The sequence below is a fragment of the Miscanthus floridulus genome, chromosome 5, assembly GCF_019320115.1.
Source record: "Miscanthus floridulus cultivar M001 chromosome 5, ASM1932011v1, whole genome shotgun sequence".
Classification (NCBI taxonomy): domain Eukaryota; kingdom Viridiplantae; phylum Streptophyta; class Magnoliopsida; order Poales; family Poaceae; genus Miscanthus; species Miscanthus floridulus.
Genome location: NC_089584.1, coordinates 139,847,874 through 139,866,598, shown reverse-complemented (window position 1 = coordinate 139,866,598; position 18,725 = coordinate 139,847,874).

The following is an 18,725-nucleotide window of genomic DNA, read 5'->3' as shown; positions in this document are numbered from 1 at the left end:
TAGGTACATCAAGTGTAGGTTTTGAGGTGGTTCATGGGGGTTTCGGATATGGTAGTGGGAACCAGGAGGGAGAGGAAGTTTTAGACTTCGCCATAGCATTTGATCTGATGATAGCTAACACTTTCTTCCATAAGAGACAGTCCCATTTAGTGACTTTTAGTAGCGGCCAGTACTCTAGTCAAATCGACTTTGTCCTTACAAGAAGCAGGGATAAACGAACATGCGTGGACTGTAAGGTGATACCTAGAGAATGTGTGGTTCCTCAACATAAGCTGGTGGTGGCTGGCTTCCACTTTTTGGTGCAAGTTCATGGGAGCAAACAAGTTAGGGTTGCTAGAACGAAGTGGTGGAAATTAGAAGGGGAGGCATCAAAGGTCTTTAAAGAAAAGGTCATTGAAGAGGAACCTTGGAATGATGAAGGCGATGCAAACAACATGTAGGAGAAGATGGCAACATGCATTCGGAAGGTTGCTTTAGAGGTGCTTGGAGTGACCAAAGAGAGCAGATGCGACTTGAAAGACACTTAGTGGTGGAATAAAGATGTGCAAAAGGCTATTAAGGAAAAGGAGTGCTATAAGCGCTTGTATCATGACAGGTGTGTAAACAACATAGAAAAGTACAAGGTGGCAAAGAAGACTGCAGAACAAGTGGTGAGTGAGGCAAAGGAGTGGGCCTATGAGGACCTTTACCGATGTTTGAGTATGAAGAAAAGAGAGAAGGATATTTATAGGATGGCTAGGGCTCGCGATAGGAAGATAAGGGACTTCAACCAAGTCAAGTGCATAAAGGATGAGAGGGAGCAGTTCTTAGTGAAAAAGGATGACATCAGACATAGATGGCAAGAGTATTTTGATAAATTATTCAATGGTGAGAACAAGAACACCACCGTTTAGCTGGATGACTTGTTTGATGACACTAACAGGTGCTTTGTGCAGAGGATTCAAGAATCAGAGGTCAGATAAGCCTTAAAAAGGATGAAAGGGGGCAAAGCAATGGGCCCTGATGGTGGTATCCCAATCAAGGTGTGGAGATGTCTCGGGGATATAGCTATAGTATGGCTAACCAAGATGTTCAACAATATCTTTCGATCAAACAAGATGTCTAAGGAGTAGAGAAGAAGCATATTGGTATCAATCTATAAGAACAAGGAAGATATCCAAAGTTGTACTAATTATCGAGGAATTAAGTTGATGAGCCACACTATGAAGTTATGGGAGAGTCATCAAGCAGGGCCTGCGAGGAACAACGTAGATATCAACAAACCAATTTGGTTTCACACCTAGAAGGTCAACCACAGAAGCAATTTTCTTAATAAGACAGGTTATGGAGCAATTTAGAGAACAGAAGAAGGACCTCCACTTGGTTTTCATTGACTTAGAGAAGGCTTATGACAAGATACCAAGAAATGTTACGTGGTGGTCTTTGGACAAACATAAAGTCCCATCACCATGAAAGCTCTAGTTTGGTTTTGGTGAATTGATGAAAGCCTAAGTGCTAACCTAGTTTATCAAAGTGATCATGAGATAGGTAGCACATTCCAAGTGGTGAAGCAAATGAAGATCATAACATGATGATGGTGATGCCATGGTGATGATCAAGTGCTTGGACTTGGAAAAGAAGAAAAACAAAAGGCTCAAGGCAAAGGTATAAATTGTAGGAGCCATTTTGTTTTAGTGATCAAGACACTTAGTGAGTGTGATCACATTTAGGTTCGATAGCCATACTATTAAGAGGGGTGAAACACAAATCAAAATGCGGTTATCAAAGTGCCACTAGATGCTCTAACTCATTGCATATGCATTTAGGATCTAGTGGAGTGCTAATACCCTTGAAAATGTTTATAAAAATATGCTAACACATGTGCACAAGGTGATACACTTGGTGGTTGGCACATTTGAGCAAGGGTGAAGAAGATAGAGTTGAAAAGAAATTAGTCGCCATGGTCACAGGGTGACCAGATGCGTGGCGACCGGGCGTGTCTAGTATGTGGCTCAGTACTGAATTGCAGAAGAGCAACCGGACATGTCTGGTGTGAATCAGCGAAGTCAAAGTTCAGTGTAACAGTTGATCGCACATTGGGAGCATCCGGTCTGGAGTGATCGGACACATTTGGTCGGGCCTTGGAGCTTACTAGACTCGACCAGACACTGAGGCTCAGTGTCCGGTCACTTTCTAACATCACGTCCGATTGGCCCTAGGAACTCTCTGGACTTGACCGGACGCTGTGGCTCAGCATTCGATCATTTCTAATAGAGCGTCCGGTCATAGGTGAAAGTGTGGCAGCAACGGCTACTTTAGTTTGAATTGGACATGTAGCGGTCAGGCAGCGACCAGATGCGTTCAGTCACCATACCGGGTGCGTCCAATATACATGACCTAAGCGTCCGATGCACCATGACATGTGTGTCCGGTGGATGCGCAGTTAGCCCAATAATTGAGCCAACAGCTCTATTGTTTGGGGGTGTCTATAAATACCATTTGGCCTGCTCTAGCTCACTCTCTTGGCCATTTGCATTGACATAGCAACCTTGTGAGCTTAGCCAAATCCCTCCCACTTATCTCCATCATTGATTCATCATCTTTGTGAGATTGGGAGTGAATCCAAGTGTATTGCTTGAGTGTTTGCATCTAGAGGCACTTGGTGTTCGTGTTTCGCTATGGGATTCGCTTGTTACCCTTGGTGGTTGCCGCCACCTAGATGGCTTGGAGCAGCGAGGATCATCGAGTGGAGGTTGGTGATTGTCTCTAACTCCAATCGTGGTGATTGTGAGGGGTTCTTGACCTTTTCCCGGCGGAGAGCCAAAAGGTACTCTAGTGAATTATTCATGGCTTGTGTGATCCTCATCTTATGTTGGTTGTGCAGCACCCTATTACGGGTTTGGCATGTGATGCCAATTAGCGCGTGAACCTCCAAGTGAGTGAATCACCACAACGAGGACTAGCTTGCCATCAAGCAAGTGAACCTCGGTAAAAAATCATTGTCTCATCATTTGATTCTAGGGTGATTGGTCTTCATTGGTATTCATTCTTGTGATTGATTGGTTTACTCCTCGACTCAGCGGTATAACCATCTTGCTCACTCTCTCTACATTACCGTAAACTAGTTGTCAAGCTCTTTAGTGTACCTTGTTGTGAGAGCTTGTTAGTTTGGTTAGTGTGGCTCTTTAGTTAGCCTTTGAGAGCACACTAACTTAGTGTAGTGACTTAGCTATTGTGTGGGGCTCTTTAGTGTACCTTGTTGTGAGAGCTTGTTAGTTTGGTTAGTGTGGCTCTTTAGTTAGCCTTTGAGAGCACACTAACTTAGTGTAGTGACTTAGCTATTGTGTGGTTAGAAACAATAGACACTAAAATTATGGTAGGTGGCTTGTATTTTTAGTAGGCTAGTGCAACACTTGCTTCGCCTCATAATTGTCTAACTGGTTTGTTAAGTGTTGTTGTAGAAATTTTTAATAGGCTATTCACCCCCCCTCTAGCCATTAGGATCTTTCAAGTGGTATGGGAGCCGAGGTCACCGTGATTTGAGGCTTAACAACCTTCGATGTAAAAAAGGCTCAAATCAACAACACTAAGAAGCCACCCCAATTTGATGGCACAAATTATCTATATTGGAAGTCAAAGATGACCACACATATCAAGTCAATCAATAGAAAGGTGTGGAAGGTGGTAGAAACCAAAATTGAGATTAATGATCCAAAAAATCCCACCACGGCCAAAGAAGTGCTTCTCCAAAACAATGACATTGCTCTAAGTGCCATTCATAATGCAATCAATAAGAGAACATTTGAGCAAATCAAGAACATTGAGATGGCTCATGAGGCTTGGAAGAAGTTGGAAGAATCATTCAAGGGCACCAAGGCAATGAAGGGTGCAAAGGCATACATTCTCAAGGAGAAATTTGCTAGCTTCAAGATGAAGAAAGATGAGAGTGTGCCGAACATGTTCCATCGGTTAGAAGTGTTTGTCAATGATCTCAAAGCACTTGGTGAGAAGGTGGATGACAAGGACTTCTCTTATAAGTTCTTGAAATGCTTACCCACAAGATTTGGCATGTTGGTCACATTAGTGAGGACCAGTTTGGACATAATGACACCAAACCAAATTTTGGAAGATATTATGACTGATGATGCTTATAGAGATGATGATGAGAAGGAAGAAAAGAAGGAGAAGAAAGATGACAAGAAGAAGAGTATGGCATTCAAGGCCACATCATCCAAGGGCAAGGCAAAGCAAGAATCATCAAGTGAAGATGATAGTTCATGGGATGATGATGATGATGAAAAGATAGCTCTCTTTGTCAAGAGATTTGGCAAGTTCATGGTGAAGAAAGGCTACCGAGCTAGAAGGAAGAAATCTTCGTCCAAGAACAAGGAAGAGTCAAGAAGGTGCTTCAATTGTAGAAGCAAAGATCATCTTGTTGCTCAATGTCCATACAATAGTGACAAAGATGATGGCAAGAAGGACAAGAAGGAAAAGAAAGAGAAGAAGGACAAGATGACCTTCAAGAAGAAGAAGAGGGGTGGTTCATACATGGTCACTTGGGATAGTGATGCTTCCTCAAGCGATGATAATGATAGTGATGTGACAAGACCACCAAGAAGAAGGCACTTGCAAGCATTGCTATCAATGAGAAGCCTTCTTTCTTTGACACTCCATCATGCTTTATGGCTAAGGCCACTAAAGTACAAACTTATGATGATGGAAGTGATGAGGAACATGATAATGAAAATGATAGAGATAGGGATGATGATGAACCTACTAAAGATGAATTATTTGACATGCTAGAAGATGCTAAAGAACACTTTGACATCAAGAGAAGGGAATGCAAGAGCTTGAATAAGGAAGTAAAAGCCCTTAAGCAAGCCTTTGATGAGCTCAAAGCAACTCATGAGAGGCTAGGGGAAGCCCATGAGAAGTTTGGCAAGGCTCACAAGAAGCTTGAAAAAGCTCATTCCTCTTTGCTTAGTAAACAAAATGAGAAGAAACATGTTGAGACTTGTGATGTAGGCTTAACTTGTGTATAATTGATGAATCATTATCTATGCCTACCATTGTTGCTCCCACTAACCCTTATTGTAGTACTTCCACTTCCACCTCATCTAGTAGTGATGGTTTCACTTATGATGCCTCACTAATGGTTGAGAATGAGAACCTCAAGAAGGAGGTCAATAAGCTCACTCACACCTTGGCTAAGGCCTATAGTGGTGAGGACCGCTTGCTTATGTGCTTGGGTAGCCAAAGAGCTTCTCTCTACAAAGTGGGATTGGGCTATACCCCTAAGAAAGGTAAGGCGGCCTTTGCTCCTTACAAGACTAGTTTTGTAAAGAATAATGATCGGTTTTGCACTAGTTGCAAGCAAGTTGGTCATGTAGAGCAAAAGTGCATGAACAAGAGGTCACAAGCTAATGTATCCTCCATTAAGCTTGATTCTTTCTATATGCTTACCAAGGGTGCAAATGGTGTAAAGGCTAAGTTCATTGGTAAACCATAGATGGGCTCAAAGAAGAAAGCTATTTGGGTGCCAAAGAGCTTGGTTACTAACCTTTAAGGACCCAAGCAAGTTTGAGTACCTAAAAGAACTAATCTTCTTTTGTAGGTCAATTACAAAGCCAGAGGAATGCATTGGGTTCTTGATAGTGGGTGCACTCAACACATAACTGGTGATGCAAGAATGTTCAACTCAATCAACACCAATGGCAATGATAGTTATAATAGTATCACATTTGGTGACAATGGCAAAGGCAAGGTCAAAGGGCTTAGTAAGATTGCAATATCCAATGACATGAGCATTTCAAATGTGTTTCTAGTAGAGAGCTTGAACTTCAATTTGCTATCCGTGGCTCAATTGTGCGATCTTGGTTTCAAATACATATTTGGGGTAGATGATGTAGAGATCATAAGTATAGATGGCTCTAACTTTATCTTCAAAGGCTTTAGATATGAGAATCTATACTTAGTTGATTTCAATGTTAGTGAAGCTAAATTATCTACATGTTTGTTCACTAAGTCGAGCATGGGTTGGTTATGGCATAGAAGGTTTGGTCATGTTGGAATAAAACAATTGAATAGATTGGTTAAACATGACTTGGTTAGAGGCTTGAATGATGTTGTGTTTGAAAAGGATAAGCTTTGTAGCTCTTGTCAAGCCAGGAAATAAGTTGGAAACACCCATCCTATGAAAAGCATGATGAGCACTAGTAAAGCATTTGAGTTATTGCATAAGGATTTGTTTGGGCTAATTCAATACACTAGCATTGGTGGTAACAAATATGGCTTTATGATAGTAGATGATTATACTAGATACACATGGGTATTCTTTCTAGTGGATAAAAATGATGTGTTTGCAACATTCAAATCATTTGTCAAGGGTATTCACAATGAGTTTGAAACAACCATCAAGAGAGTTAGAAGTGACAATGGTAGTGAGTTCAAGAACACTAGAATTGATGAGTTGTGTGATGAATTTGGAATTAGACATCAATTCTTGGCCAAGTACACTCCACAATAAAATGGTCTTGTTGAGAGGAAGAATAAAACACTCATTGATATGGCAAGGTCTATACTTAGTGAGTACAATGTAAGTCAATCTTTTTAGGCCGAAGCTATCAATATGGCTTGCTATTGTAGCAACCGCCTCTATTGTCACCCATTGAAAGAGAAGACACAATATGAGCTCTTGAATGGTAGAAAGCCCAACATTGCATATTTTTGGGTCTTTGGTTGCAAATGCTATATTTTGAAGAAATGCACTAGATTGGGCAAGTTTGACAAGAAATATGATGAAGGATTCCTACTTGGTTACTCCACTACAAGCAAAGCATATAGAGTTTGGAATTTGGATAGTGGTACTCTTGATGAAGTTCATGATGTTGAATTTGATGAAACCAAGGGTTCACAAGAAGAGAATGAGAACTTGGAAGATGTTAGAGGCATTCAACTTTCAAATGCCATGAAGAACATGGATGTTACTAAATTGAGGCCTAGGCAAGAGAATGATGATGAAGATGATCAAGTGCAAGTGCTTTCTAACTCAAATGTGCAAGATGATACAAATCAAGCTAGTACAAGTGGCTCTCATGATAATGAACAAGATCAAGTGGCTAGTACATCATCTCAACCCAATGATCAAGCAAGTGCAAGCAATCAAGTTTCAATCCTCCAACCAACCAATATTTCAAGGAATCATCTATTGGACACTATCATTGGTGATATTTCAAGAGGTGTACAAACAAGATCAAGATTGGCTTCATTTTGTGAGCATTTCTCATTTGTGTCATCCATTGAACCAAAGAGGATAGATGACGCATTGAAGGATGATGATTGGGTGAATGCTATACATGAAGAATTGAACAACTTCACAAGAAATCAAGTATGAGAATTAGTAGAGAGACCAAAGACACAATATGATTGGAACCAAACGGGTCTTTAGAAACAAGCAAGATCAAGATGGGATAGTAGTAAGGAACAAACCAAGATTGGTAGCACAAGGATATACACAAGTTGAAGGTCTTGACTTTAGAGAAACATATGCCCCGGTTGCTAGATTGGAAGCAATTAGAATCTTGCTAACCTATGCTTGTGCCCACAACATCAAACTCTATCAAATGGATATCAAGAGTGCATTTCTCAATGGTTACATCAATGAAGAAGTATATGTTGAGCAACCTCCCAGTTTTGAAGATGACAAGAAGCCCGACCATGTGTACAAGTTGAAGAAGGCATTGTATGGCTTGAAGCAAGCACCTAGAGCATGGTATAAGAGATTGAGGGACTTCTACTCTCTCAAGGGTTCATGATGGGCAAGGTTGACACCACTCTTTTCATCAAGAAGATTGAAAAAGATTTAATTGTGTTGCAAATCTATGTTGATGACATCATATTTGGATCAACCAATCAAGATTTTTGTGAAGAATTTGGAAAAATGATGACTAATGAGTTTGAGATGTCCATGATTAGAGAGTTAAGTTACTTCCTTGGTCTTCAAATCAAGCAATTGAAGAATGGTATATTTGTGAGTTAAGGCAAGTATATCAAGGACATGATCAAGAAGTTTGGCATGAGTGATAGCAAAGCTATTAGTACACCAATGAGAACAAATGGCAATTTGGATAGTGATGCAAGTGGCAATATGGTGGATTAAAAATTATATCGGTCTATGATTGAAAGCCTACTCTATGTGACCTTATCAAGGCCGGATGTCATGTTTAGTGTATGAATGTGTGCAAGATTTTAAGCCTCACCTAGAGAAAGTCATTTGAAGGCAACAAAGAAAATATTGAGGTACTTGAAGCATACATAAAATGTTGGTTTGTGGTATCCCAAAGGAGCAAAATTTGAACTAGTTGGTTACTCCGACTCAGATTATGTGGGATGCAAGGTTGAAAGGAAGAGCACCTCGGGCACATGTCAAATGTTGAGAAGATCACTTGTTTCATGGTCGTCAAAGAAGAAAATAATGTTGCATTATCAACCGCCGAAGCCGAATACATATCCGTCGGTAGTTGTTGTGCACAAATAATTTGGATGAAGGCCACTTTGAGTGACTTTGGAATCAAGTTCAATAAAGTGCCATTGCTATGTGACAATGAGAGTGCAATCAAGTTGACCAACAATCTGGTTCAATATGCAAGAACAAAGCATATTGATGTCCGCCACCATTTCATAAAAGATCATCAACAAAAAGGGGACATTTGCATTGAGAGTGTAGGCACCAAAGATCAACTTGCTGATATATTCACCAAGCCATTGGATGAGAAAAGGTTTTGCAAGCTAAGGAATAAGTTGAACATATTGTATTTCTCAAATATGTGTTGATGCACCTCCCCACTCATATGACATGCCTCTCCTTCGAGCAATCCAAGGTAAAAGTTGATTGGCATGGCATACATCCTTGCTAAGGACATGTTTAGTGCATCTAGTCATCTCTCACATTAAATAGGCTCATTCATGAAAATCAAATTATTTTGATGGTTATATGGTACCACTATTGCTTTTATGCTTGATTTGGTCTAGTGATAGCAAATGACATGTTTGTGGGCTTGTAAACCTAGTGTTTGATCTAGAAATTGAGCTCTAAGTGTTTAACTCAACATGATACAAGATAACCCTTATTTAGAGGTGTGAAGAAGCTTGTCCTTGAATCAAACCGAGTTAAATATCTTTGGCAAGTATTCTAGATTAGACCAAATTTGGGAAATGATCATCACCCCATTGATTGACATTGATAATCTCAACCTATCTACATTTTAAATCTTTGTGGTCATTGATGACAAAGGGAGAGAAAAACAAAGATATTAGTGCAATGGGGAGAAAAACAAAGATAGTAGTGTACAAAGATAGTAAAATGACAACAAAGGGGGAGAATTTGACATAGGGGGAGAGATATGACAAAGGAAGGGGATCAATTCACAAGTAAGGGGAGCAAGCTCATGAACTTGTATGATGCATTTGAATGTGCATTTCATATGTTTGCTTGTATGGCACAAGGTTTTAAATTTCAATATCCATGCTTGTGTGGTGTATGCTAGTTGTAGGTTTGAATGATGAAATGAAAAACTAGCATGCATAGATTAAGTAACTAGACTCATGATCACATTATGAAAACTAGACCCTTACTTCTAATGTTGATCTCACAAGGTATTCTAGTTTTTGTGTCTGTCTAGTTGCTAATGGTGCTAAGGATGGTATATTGGTGCACTTCGATTGATATCATGCTTCAAAGGTCCATCTTTTATACCTTAGCATCATTTGGTAGACATTGTCTCCTATATTTCCAATCTAAGCATATGTGCAAGCTACAATCCAAACTTTTAGCACATATGTAGGGGGAACAATTGTAACACCCCGGGTGTTTAAATACTAAAACTGCCATATCATCATATGCATTGCAAGGGAATTGGTCATATTAAAAACTTTGAGATGCATACACTAAAACAAGTTTATATTCATGTGGTATGTGTTGAATTGTATTGTTTGACTCAAGCTCAAAGTTTGTTTGATTTTGAATTTTTCGTGAAAACCCCGGTTTTCAGCATTTAAATCCTACCCTAAAAATCCATTTCAAAATCTATGCATATTTTGGGGTTGAGTCCAAAAGCAAAAGTGTAGAGCTTGACAAGTTAAGCAAAGTTTGTTTTTGGAGTTTTTCAAGTTGTGTAGTAAAATTTGGAGTAATTCAAAAAGGCGTAATTTGTTAAATTTCCCCATTTGAATTCAAAAGTTCATTTCAAAATCTAAACCAAATTAGGAGTTGGTTATAAAAGCAAAGTTGTAGAACTTTTGATTTTGAACAACTTTTGTTTTTGGAGATTTTTGAGTTGTTATGAAAAATTGAGAGTAATTTGTGAATTTTGGCGAATGGCAAACTTGTAAATACTATGAACAGTGTTCACCGTCGTAGCTACACCGCCGGCGACCTTCGGTTCGCTTCCAGACACGCGCGTGGATGTCCTCGGCTTCGTGCTGGCATGGGAAAGGCTCCTGCGTGGCTTCCTTGCGCTTCTGGCCGCTCCTTAAGGCCTAAGCCGTCGCCGTTCTTCGCCGTTTCCCTTCCTCTGTTTTCCCGGCGCCGTTGCCATAACTCCGTTGAGCTTTTGCCGTCGAACCAATGCCCGCACCATCGCAGCAAAGTGTGTCCCAACTCTGCTAGTTCCTTATGCATCCAGCAAACTAGTCCTTGTGGCTTGTCTTCACCGGAAACTCGCGGTGTGCGCTCTTCTTCATCGCGGCCGGCAGCGTCCCCGTCGCGAGCGCTTCATCGTGGCCAGCATGTTACGGTGATCCTCTGCCCCTGCTGAGTCTTGTTTCAGCTTCGCCACGATGTTGTAGTCCTCCATGACCCATTGATTTCTCATTTTGACCACCACAGCTCCTGGAACATCGCCACCGACGACGATCTGCTCTGCCGTGCTTGCTCGGAACGTCGACCCACCTCTCTGTTGCTCCTCCGGCCTTGTGCTCTACTTAGTCGTATTTGGGGTGAGCTGCTGATGCTTCCTAGGCCTTCTGTTTAAGCTTTATAGGTCTCACATTGCCGGCGTAGCGCTGCCGTGCCACCACGTCCGCCATGGCCGACGACGAGCTAGTATAGTGCCGTAATCAGTGCTGATAGGGACGTCAATCGATGCGCCTAGTCTTGGTGATCATTTTGGTACTTTGGCCGTCGCCGTTGGACTCACCGTCGACGAGTTTACATCGGTCAGCGCCGTTGCTGTCGTGGTCAAACGCGCGAGGTTAGGGATGACAGGTGGGGTCGGGTTGTCAGTGACTCAACGTTCAAATGGAATTTTTCTATTTTCAGATTTGAATGAATAGTATCTGTTTTTGTTATTTTTGTGTAGATTTATTTAGAGCTCCAAAAATTATGAAAATTTTTGTGTGACTTCTATGTGATGTATAGTATTTAAGAAAAATATGAAATAATGTTTTTTAGTACTTTTTGAATGTGATAAAAATTACTCAATTTATTAATAAAGGGATTTCCATGATTTTTCTAGGCTTAGTTAATTGTCCAAAAATTATGAAAATTGTTTTGCCACTTACTTATTATGTAATGAACATTTACAAAAATTTTGAGCTCAATTAGAATAAGTTGATTTATTTCATAATTTTGAATTAAATAATTAATTCATAAAAGCAAATTGTAACCTTTAATGAATTAGGTTTTATTTGAATTTTTGATTGAGTGATGTCCTTGGGTGATTAGTTGATAATGATCCTTGGCAATTGATTTGGGTATTGCGAAAAAGGTTTGATTAGTTTGACTTGCCACTGTACCACGAAGGAAAGTTATATTCAAATTCTTAATTTTTGCATCCATCATCGAGCATCATGTTTCGTATTCCGCATCATGTTAAACATGGCATTGTTACTACCTGTAGTGAACGAAGGTGAACACATGGTAATTAATTAAGTTGTTGAGGAAGTTAATCCGTCTGTTGAGGTCGGATCTAATACTTGTGAAACGTCGCAGGAACCAGACTTTTCCGTCAACGAAGGCAAGCCCCGGATGCATACAACCCTACCTTGTATTTTATAAATTGATTTCGCTTTTGCTTCTTTTTACTGCATTAAGTGATTAGGAGTCATGTACCAGTCAAATTGGTACATTATGCACTTTGTTATTCCATAATTACCATATTACCAATTTTAAATTCGTATATGCCTAGTTATGCTTAGCTATGCGTAGAACGATGAAAGTCAGGTGATTACCTGTCACCTATGAACTTTAAACGGGATTTGATTAACTTATGTTATCATGTGATATGGGAATGTGGAGTAATAAATCTAGACCGGGCGAACTCGGTGTGTGTGAGCCACAAGACATGGAGGTCTTGTGAGCAGGTTCTTTCTGTCTGTGTCGATTAAGGCACGTCCGTTGTTGAACTGTGTGCGGTGAGACTTTGTAGTACTAACCACATACTCTGGTAAGCCTGAACTTGGCGATTCTATTATGAGAATGGCTACTCACGCACTGGGAGTGGAGAGATGACGGGAATAGCGTGTACCCACGTGGCAATGGGCTGGATTAGTGGAGTACTGTATTCTCGGGTGGCGTGGACCCATTCTTGCTTTAGAGGATCCGAGAGTTGGTTGATATATGTAGGTCGGGGGCCTGCATATGTTGTGTAGTCTGGAATCCCCAGCTGGGTTTAATCGGTTTGAATCGTCGTTGCTCCTCGGTTATGGAGACTCACTTCTGTGTTCATCATCGTAGTACTAATAACTGGAACTCGAACAAGGCTTGTGAAGGTGTTGGATATGAAGTTTCATGATCTCAACATGGATCGTGTCAGCTTTGTATATGATTTTATGAAGTTTTCTATATAAAGAATTTTGTTAAAGAGCTTTTACGCAAAAGAACTTTGATTATTGTTAAAGCCATACCTTTAATCCCATGAACCGGCATTCCTGAGTTCTATCAGTTTTATTTCGGTTAAGTCTTGTTGAGTACTTTTGTACTTAGGGTTCATTGACCCTTGTTGTAGGTGAGCCTCATGAGCAGATCTGTTTTGGATCGTGCTGCATGACAGTTGTACCTTGTGATGACGATGAGAAGTAAATGTGTGGCCCTTGGGCAGGGCAGTTTCATTGTGTGTTTTGTATTATATTATAATGCCACTCCACTATTTTGTTTTGTAATAAACATCGAACCTAGTTGCGAGGTTTGAAACTATTGTTTTGTAAATTATGTTATTGTAAGACTTCCGCTGTTTTTACTCTGGTATTGATGTTTGAATAAATGTTGTAATACTACAATGACTCTGTAACGTGATCCTGCTCAGAAATCGTGGATGATTCGGGGTTCCCCGAGGACACCCGATAGTCTTTTTAAGTTAATGGAAACATATGCATAAATGTCAAAGGTCATCGAATAGTGATAGGTGCATGTGGGCCCTATAACTTAGGAGGTTCTACCACAGCAATTGCTACCATATGGGGTTCATGAAACTTGTCCATATCCTTTTACACATGGTAGATATGCTTGGGCAAGCAACATAGATTCAATTTAAATTCAATTCATACCTTTGTGTAAGGGTTGTCATCAATTACCAAAAAGGGGGAGATTGAAAGCTCTAGTTTGGTTTTGGTGAATTGATGAAACCCTAAGTGCTAACCTAGTTTATCAAAGTCATTATGAGATAGGTAGCACATTCCAAGTGGTGAAGCAAATGAAGATCATGACATGATGATGGTGATGCCATGGTGATGATCAAGTGCTTGGACTTGGAAAAGAAGAAAGAAAAACAAAAGGCTCAAGGCAAAGGTATAAATTGTAGGAGCTATTTTGTTTTGGTGATCAAGACACTTAGTGAGTGTGATCACATTTAGGTTTGATAGTCATACTATTAAGAGGGGTGAAACTCATATCAAAATGATGTTATCAAAGTGCCACTAGATGCTCTAACTCATTGCATATGCATTTAGGATCTAGTGGAGTGCTAACACCCTTGAAAATGTTTGTGAAAATATGCTAACACATGTGCACAAGGTGATACACTTGGTGGTTGGCACATTTGAGCAAGGATGAAGAAGATAGAGTTAAAAAGAAATTAGTCGCGCTGGTCACAGGGTGACCGAACGCGTGGCGACCGGACACGTCCGGTATGTGGCTCGGTACTGAATTGCAGAAGAGCAACTGGACGCATCCGGTGTGAATCAGCGAAGTCAAAGTTTAGTGTAATAGTTGATCAGACGCTGGGAGCGTCTGGTCCGGAGTGACCGGACGCATCCGGTTGGGCCTAGGAGCTTACTGGACTTGACCTGACACTGAGGCTCAACATTCGATCATTTTCTAATAGCGCATCCGGTCACCCCTAGGAACTCTCTGGACTTGACCAGATGTTGCGGCTCAGTGTCTGGTCATTTCTTTTAGAGCACCTAGTCGCAGGTGATAGTGTGGTAGCAATGGCTACTTTAGTTTGAATTGGACACATAGCGGTCAGGCAGCGGCCGGACGTGTCCAGTCACCATACCAGACGTGTATACACGACCTAAGCATCCGGTGCACCATGACTTGTGCGTTCGACCGATGCGCAGTTAGTCAAATAATTGAGCCAACGACTATATTGTTTGGGGGTGTCTATAAATACCATTTGGCCAACTCTAGCTCACTCTCTTGGCCATTTGAATTAACATGGCAACTTTGTGAGCTTAGCCAAAGCCCTCCCACTCATCTCCATCATTAATTCATCATCTTTGTGAGATTAGAAGTGAATCCAAGTGCATTACTTGAGTATTTGCATCTAGAGGCACTTGGTGTTCGTGTTTCGCTATGGGATTCACTTGTTACTCTTTGTGGTTGCCGCCACCTAGATGACTTGGAGCAGTGAGGATCATCGAGCGGAGGTTGGTGATTGTCTCCGGCTCTGATCGTGGTGATTGTGAGGGGTTCTTGACCTTTCTCTGGTTGAGAGCCAAAAGGTACTCTAGTAAATTGCTCATGGCTTGTGTGATCCTCATCTTGTGTTGGTTGTGCGGCACCCTATTGAGGGTTTGGCGTGTGATGCCAATTAGCGCGTGAACCTCCAAGTGAGTGAATCGCCACAACAAGGACTAGCTTGCCAGCAAGCAAGTGAACCTCGGTAAAAAATCATTGTGTCATCATTTGATTCCGAGGTGATTGGTCTTCATTAGTATTCATTCTTGTGATTGATTGGTTCATTCCTCGACACGGTGGTATAACTATCTTGCTCTCTCTCTTTACATTACCACAAATTAGTTGTCAAGCTCTTTAGTGTTGCTAGTTGTGAGAGCTTGTTAGTTTAGTTAGTGTAGCTCTTTAGTTAGCCATTGAGAGCACACTAACTTAGTGTAGTGACATAGCCTTTGTGTGGATAGAGACTATAGAAACTAGAATTGTGGGTAGGTGGCTTGCAATTTTAGTAGGCTAGCACAACACTTGCTTTGCCTCATAATTGTCTAACTGGTTTGTTAAGTGTTGTTGTAGAAATTTTTAATAGGCTATTCACCCCCCTCTAACCATTAGGACCTTTCACACCCTCATGAAGGACATGTACAACAATGTTGTGACTAGTGTTTGAACAAACGATGGTAACAAGATTACTTCCCGATTAAAATTGGACTTCATCAAGGGTTAGCCTTAAGCCCATATCTCTTTGCCTTGGTAATGGATGAGGTTACTAGGAACATACAAGGTGATATCCCTTGGTGTATGTTGTTCGCTAATGATGTAGTGTTAGTGGACGAAAGTCAGGCGGGAGTAAATAGGAAATTTGAGTTATGGTGGCAGACCCTTGAGTCTAAAGGTTTTAGATTGAGCAGAACTAAAACTGAATACATGAGATGTGACTTTGGTGGAGTTGTACAAGAGGAGGAAGATGTGAGTTTGGAAGGTCAAGTAGTGCCTAAGAAGGATACCTTTCGGTATATGGGATCGATGCTACAAAAAGATGGAGATATTGATGTGGATGTTAGCCATAGAATCAAAGTAGGGTGGATCAAGTGGTGACAAGCTTCTAGCATTCTTTATGATAAGAGGGTACCACAAAAGCTAAAAGGTAAGTTCTATAGAATGATCAGTAGACCGGCTATGTTGTATGGAGCAGAATGGTGGCCTATAAAGATTTGACATGTTCAACAACTGATTGTTGCAGAAATATGTATGTTGTGATGGATTTGCGGTCACACAAGAATGGACCAAGTTCAGAACAATGATATATGTGATTGCCTAAAGGTAGCACTAATTGAAGAAAAGCTTGTCCAACATCGGTTGAGGTGATTTGGGCATGTCTAAAGGAGACCTCCAGAGGCACCAGTGCATTGTGGAGTCCTAAGCCAAGCTAATAATATGAGGAGAGGTAGAGGAAGACCAAAATTGACATAGGGGGAGGCAATAAAAAGAGATTTGAAAGCTTGGAATATACCTAGAGATCTATGTTTGAATAGGAGTACTTGGAAAGCAGCTATCGGTGTGAAAAGTGACCAACAAGTAAATATTTGTAGTTTTGTCGTACGTTGTGATCGGATGTGGCCTAGCACTCAATGACATAGGATTTATATTGGTTCAGGCAACATGTCCTACATCTAGTTTCAGTCGGTTGATGACTTTATTCCTGAGCCTAGGTGCTCAAAGTTTGTTGTAGGGTTATAAACGAGTAGGAATAAGAAGAGGGTGTTAAAGGCCTGGTCGGACTCTGAACCAAAGGGCTAAGAGTGACAGGGGCCCTAACGTGCGCTAAGGATTGGAGCGTATGCTCTATGTAGCTTTAGAGTTCTAGAGCTATTGAGCTATTCAATTTCTCAGATCCTCGAGTGCTCGAATCATCTAGCTTCTCTTTTTTGAGGAGAGCCAAAGAGCTAGATCCTTTTTAGGAGAGAGCTCATTCCCTTTTATAGTCAAAGGGGATGGGCTCTTACAAGTCAGAGAAAGAGAGAGAATATATAAGTGTGCTACCTAGTCTTGTTGCTCACACTGTCGGATACGAGACTATCGTTGGTGCCCATAATACTGTTCATGCCTAGATGCAAGTGGTAGGCTCTACCATGTTCGCTTGGTATGGCAAATGTCGGTGCCTACAATACTATTTGGGTTCTAACATGCCTAGAAGGTTGCATAGTGCCTTTTTGGCATGGCTTGGTGGCACCGTCCTGTAGGTGCATAGGGTATGGCAGGGTACGGTCCTTGGTATTGGGGTTTAACTTGAGTGCCTTACCTTATCTGCTCTGCCTAATCCCTAGGCCCTTACTGAGCGAGCGTCCCCGGTCGGTCGTTCCTAATTGGCCCCAACCATATCGGTCAAGGAAGAGCTGTAAGCAAAGGTCCGGTGTATCCTGGTTGGAAAAGGAGGTCAGAGTCGGACTATGTCCCCACCTTGGCTAGGCCTTCTGATCGGGAACCAGATCATTCTCCCGACCTATCATTAGGTATCTGGACCGGCCTGGGAGGCACGCATTATTGCTACACCGTCTGCTGGGCCGAGCTTTTGCTGGGAAGTGGGCCCATTGGGGACCCTAGGTTTGTGAACCCAACAGGAGCCCCCAAGCCCTTTTGGGACTTGTATGAAGTCGTGAAGGGGTTGTTTACACTCATTTCATGAGCGCATCGGTGGGTGTAAGATCACGGGTCGCCATCAGACAAGATGGAGCGCCAACCCAAGTGTTGGGCATGGCCAAGGGGTCAGGTGAGATAGAGTGCCAACCCAAGTGTCGGGCGCAACTAAGGGGTCAGGCAAGATAGAGCACCAACCCAAGTGTCTGGCATGGACGAGGGATCAGGCAAGACAGAGCGCCAACCCAAGTGTTGGGCATGACCAAGGGATCGGGCGGGACAGAGTGCCAACCCAAGTGTTAGGCACGGTTGAGGGGTTAGGCGAGATAGAGCGCCTACCCAAATGTTGGGTGCTAACCCAAGTGTCGGGCGTGGTCGAGGGGTCAGCCGAGATGTAGCGCCAACCCAAATGTTGGGCACCAACCCAAGTGTCGGGTGCGGCCAAGAGGTCGAGCAAGATAGAGTGTCAACCCATGTGTTGGACGTGACCGAGGGGTCAGGTGAGATGGAGCGCCAACCCAAACGTTGGGCGCCAACCCAAGTGTCAGGCGCGGCCAAGGGGTCGGGTGAGATAGTGCGCCAACCCAAGTGTTGGGCATGGCCGAGGGGTTAGGTGAGATAGAGCGCCAACCCAAGTGTCGGGCATGGCCAAGGGGTCGGGTGAGACGGAGCACCAACCCAAGTGTCGAGCGCGACCAAGGGGTCAGGCAAGACGGAGCACCAACCCAAGTGTCGGGCACAGTCGAGGGGTCGGGTGAGATGGAGCGCCAACCCAAGTGTCGAGCATGGCCAAGGGGTCGGGCGAGATGGAGTGCCAACTCAAGTGTCGTACGTGGTTGAGGGGTTGGGTGAGATGGAGCACCAACCCAAGTGTCGGGCATGACCAAGGGGTCGGGTGAGACGGAGCACCAACCCAAATGTCAGGCATGGCCGATGGGTCGGTCTAGTTTCGTGCGTTATCCTGTATGCAGTTTTCGCAACCAGAGGGGTTGAGCTAATGTCACTTTCCTCATTGGCTCGAGTGATGCGCTCGGTGAGCTTAATAACGGGTATGTCCGAGTGAAATCCAGGTACGTCATTCGTAATGGGGTTGGCATGGCCCTTATGTGGCATTCTACTACTCCTTGACTCGCCTCCGTAGATGTCTGAGCCATTCTGGAGACCAACTCAGGTGGCCTGCTGGGCTCCCCTCGATGGAGATTCTATGGGCATGTCTTTA